Source organism: Dermacentor andersoni, chromosome 3, assembly GCF_023375885.2.
Source record: "Dermacentor andersoni chromosome 3, qqDerAnde1_hic_scaffold, whole genome shotgun sequence".
NCBI lineage: Eukaryota > Metazoa > Arthropoda > Arachnida > Ixodida > Ixodidae > Dermacentor > Dermacentor andersoni.
Window position 1 is genome coordinate 217,826,123 of NC_092816.1, and position 3,957 is coordinate 217,830,079.

The 3,957-nt window shown below is 44.8% G+C and overlaps 1 long non-coding RNA gene across 1 annotated transcript; it reads right to left on the minus strand.

The window, feature by feature from the left end:
- Positions 1-1,237: 1,237 nt before the first annotated feature.
- LOC129386102 (uncharacterized) lies at positions 1,238-3,589 on the minus strand. The gene is made up of 3 exons (XR_008613568.2): positions 3,376-3,589; positions 2,424-2,535; positions 1,238-2,218 (listed from the first exon to the last, which is right to left on the minus strand). It is a non-coding gene; the product is annotated as an uncharacterized lncRNA (long non-coding RNA).
- Positions 3,590-3,957: the final 368 nt, after the last annotated feature.

Below are 3,957 nucleotides of genomic sequence, written 5' to 3' on the forward strand. Positions count from 1 at the left end.
AATTTGTATGTCGAGATACTCTGGAATCTTTGACGCGAGCTCGTAAACGGCTCACCGTCGTCGTCACACATGGCGGTCTAGTAACGAGCGAAAACCAGCGGCTCATGCAGATTGGTCAGTGTCCCGCCTGTTTGCAGCGGCAGTCGCCGTTAAAGATGAGCAACTAACACTGCGAAACAATCGGGTGAACCAGGCATCTGCTGCCGCAGCCAACACAGCGACATGGACTACCCGGCATTTTAGCCTTAACTCCTTTCCAACCTGCACGTTACTTTTCTTTCGGGGGCCGCTAATGTGTGGCTCGCACTTGGTGTCCCACATTGTCTCAATATGGACAAGTCGCTTTCGTGGGCATCACCTTCATCAGCCACTTTTGCGGGCCTTTGCACCCAACTTCACACACGTCGGACCATGTAAGCACGTATGCCGGTCTCCGTTCGTGCTTAATCGCGGCCGAGAAAGGCAACAGGCACAATGTGCCCATGGCTGCAGCAGGAAAGGCTGAACGTGAACGGGGAGCACGAATCACGGTGTGTAAATTGGGAGTCTATGTCGCTGTGCAGATTGCAGGAGCAAATGCTTACTTCGAGAAACTGCTTTCCAGTGCAACTGACCAGGCCGCCACATCCGATAAGCATAACACGGCGACCGTAACCTAGTGAGATAACAGCAAAAATAAACGGCAATCATTCACCACATAGTGTTCAGAGAATACGTTATACATTGGCTACAAACCATATGGCAACAGTGAGCATTCACATACACGGGTCTCTTAGGATACATTCAGCCGCCTACTTACAGGCATAATGCTTGCCTTCGTCGCATGTGGTGGTCTGGTAACGAACGACGAACAGCAGTACAAACAGATTGGACAGAGCGTCGCACCTGTTTGAACCGACAGTTGCCGTTGAAGATGAGCAACTTCCATTGCGAAGCAATCAAGTGATGCAGGCATCTGCTGCCACAACCAACACAGCGAAATGGACTATCCGGCATTTTAGCGTTAACTCCTTTCCAACCTGCATGTTTCTTTTCTGTCAAGGGCCACTAATGTGTGGCTCACATTTGGTGTCCCACTTTGTCTCAATATGGACAAGTCGCTTTCGTGGACATCACCTTCGGCAGCCATTTATGCGGGCCTTTCCACCCATGCGGCTATGAACTTCAAACACGTTGGACCATGTAAGCACGTATGCTTGTCTCCGTTCGTGCTTAATTGCGAGTGAGAAAAGCCGCAGGCACAATTTGCACATGGCTGCAGCAGGAAAGGCTGAACGGGGAGCACGAATCATGGTGTGTAAATTGGGAGTCTATGTCGCTGTGCGGACTGCAGGAGCAAATGCTTACCTCGAGAGACTGCTTACCAATGTAACTGAGCAGGCCCCCACATCCGAGAAATGTAACACGGCGACCACAACCAAGCGGGGCAGCAAAACCAGATTCTGCAATCTATCATTCAGTGTAGCTTGCGCAAAGACCCAGGCTATTGAGGAAGAAGAGCAACCATCAACGAGACTAGGAATATGGAAAATGAGAAAGCTTGCATTCAAGAGAGAAGCCACCCTGCTCTGCAAGCATTGAAGGCCAAAAACATCAAGAAAAGTAAAATGGTGCATAGCAAACAGTGCGTAGGTTAATGCAAGAAACATGTCGATGTTGCATCAGCTATTTCAGGAGAGGAATTGTGCATGACAACATGCACTAAAAGGTACTGCTACAGATATGTTATGCTACTAGACAGTGACTGGTATTAAGTATCAGCGAAGAATCGGTTGACCTTTATGTTTGGATGAGGATGAATGATCTCTAACGAGAATGGGCAATGAAAAAGCTTGCATTTATAGAAGAAAAATTACACTTGGCACAAATGGAATTGACATGGCCAGGAAGCTGATTAAGGGCAAACTGATGGAACTCTTTTGGCCAGCGTCGTCCGTGCTTGATCAGAAGTTGCAGGCGCATCTGAAGACGAAGAATTTCCATAAAGTCCTTTTTGAGTTACCTGGATGACTAAGCCAATTTGTCCGCGCTGGTGGAATGGTGGCTGAAGCTCTTTTCAGTCTTGACACAGTGCTCTGCAGACTTGATATCTCATGTAAATTCTTCTGCATGCGCTTCTTTGTTCGTGGTGTAAAAGCCTTGCAAATTCAGCTCCAGCCCCTTTCTGTTGGTGTGGATAGGAGCTCCTGTGATGACCAAGGTATGCTTGGCATGGACTCTGTTGGGGCAGAACGGTGACACATGAGATACAGCACAGATTAGCCAAACTCATGTGTTTTCTTTTATGTTCGAACCAATTATACTGAACCATAAACATGAGCAAACATTCATTTCTGCTGCAAACAAATGACATGTATCTCAAGACTAGCAAGACAATACAGCATATATCAAGCATATTTATTTATGAACCACATGTTGTTTACCTTGTAGTAGCAGCCAATGTCCACACAATGGCCTTGTTGTAGCAGGCAGCAGCTTCTGTTTAGTGTGTGGAGTGTGTTGCTTTATACTGGTGCCATCCTCATTACTGCATGTCTGGAACAGAAATTTTGACTGAATCAGAAATTGAAAAAAGCACAATTTTGCGATATGAAATGCAAGAAGGTGTGACATATATATTGTAATGGTTTGCGACTACAGAACACATGCAAATATACCCTGTCTGTTCTAGGGCGCTTAAGCAGCACGTTAAATAAATATTGCTGTTGTCCATAAATTTATGCCTGCCTAACTATACAATGCATGTGAACAGTTTAAGTATTATTAATATCACAAATGAGAACATTTGTGCGTTCATTTATACACTGGAAGAGATCACACTGCTGGTTCCACAAGCAAATACATGAAAGTCATGAAGCTATTAAAACTGATGCATTATTTTTCTGCACGAACGTGATGCACTGCTGCACTACTGCAAAAATAAATGCCCTACGGTAAACCAAACTGAACAGCAAGAACATTTGGAACCAACAAGTACGAAATATGAGTGAATTATCACGCTTGCAACTGTTTAATACATTAAATTCTGTACTTTCACATCATTTTACCAAAGGATTATTCGATTTTGTGGACGAAAAAAGTTGCCGGCGGACTCGAAAATAAGTTTTATATGTATATTGTTAAGGCTACCCAGTCACCTATGGCCATGGCTACAATAAGATGAAAAATGAGGCGCGCGTTCCGATATCGCTCTTTCTTTCCCAATTGTGTGTGTATAACGACAGCCTCGCCAGTTACGGTTTATTTAGGAAACAGCAACGGAGGATCCCGACTGCCATATGCTGCGCAGGATCTAGTTCGTTAACTTGTCTCCGCCTGTAAGTTAATGAGACGAATATTATATAACGATTCAAGCAGCGGTGTTAAACGACTCACCGTTATTACCGTTGTCAGCCGCACCAGAATCCAGCTCCCGTTTCGATGCAGACGTGTTCCGAATGGTTCACGACCGATACCCAACTTTCGGGCTTACATGTCCGCTTGCAAACACGTCACTTCACCCCAGGTTAAATAACGCGTGACATCGAAGCGCAATAAACTAGTTTTAGCGAAAAAGAAGCAACCAGTCTGAGCGCACGAACGAATGAATCCGTGCCGCCGTGTACTCGAAAATACCGGTAAAAATTTTAAATCCAGGCCAGAGGTCACGTGAAAGATCGATGATGCTGAACGCTATTTGCGTTTATAATGACAAAGAAAGAATAAACTTACTTACAAAGAATACAATATCAAATTAGCAATGATAATTTCGCCCTTTTTTTCATGTAATAAACGTGCTTCGGTAATTGTAGGAGAAAGTTTGCAAAAAAAATTGCGCTTATTACGGCGCCTCCAGCGGAAAATGTTCAAACTAACGTAAGCATCCCGAAGTGATATTACTATGCTAGTTTTGTTAGCAGCAGCGCGCGGTCGATTTTTTCGCCCTCTGTGGCCATTTGTTGAACTTGAGAGTGTGCG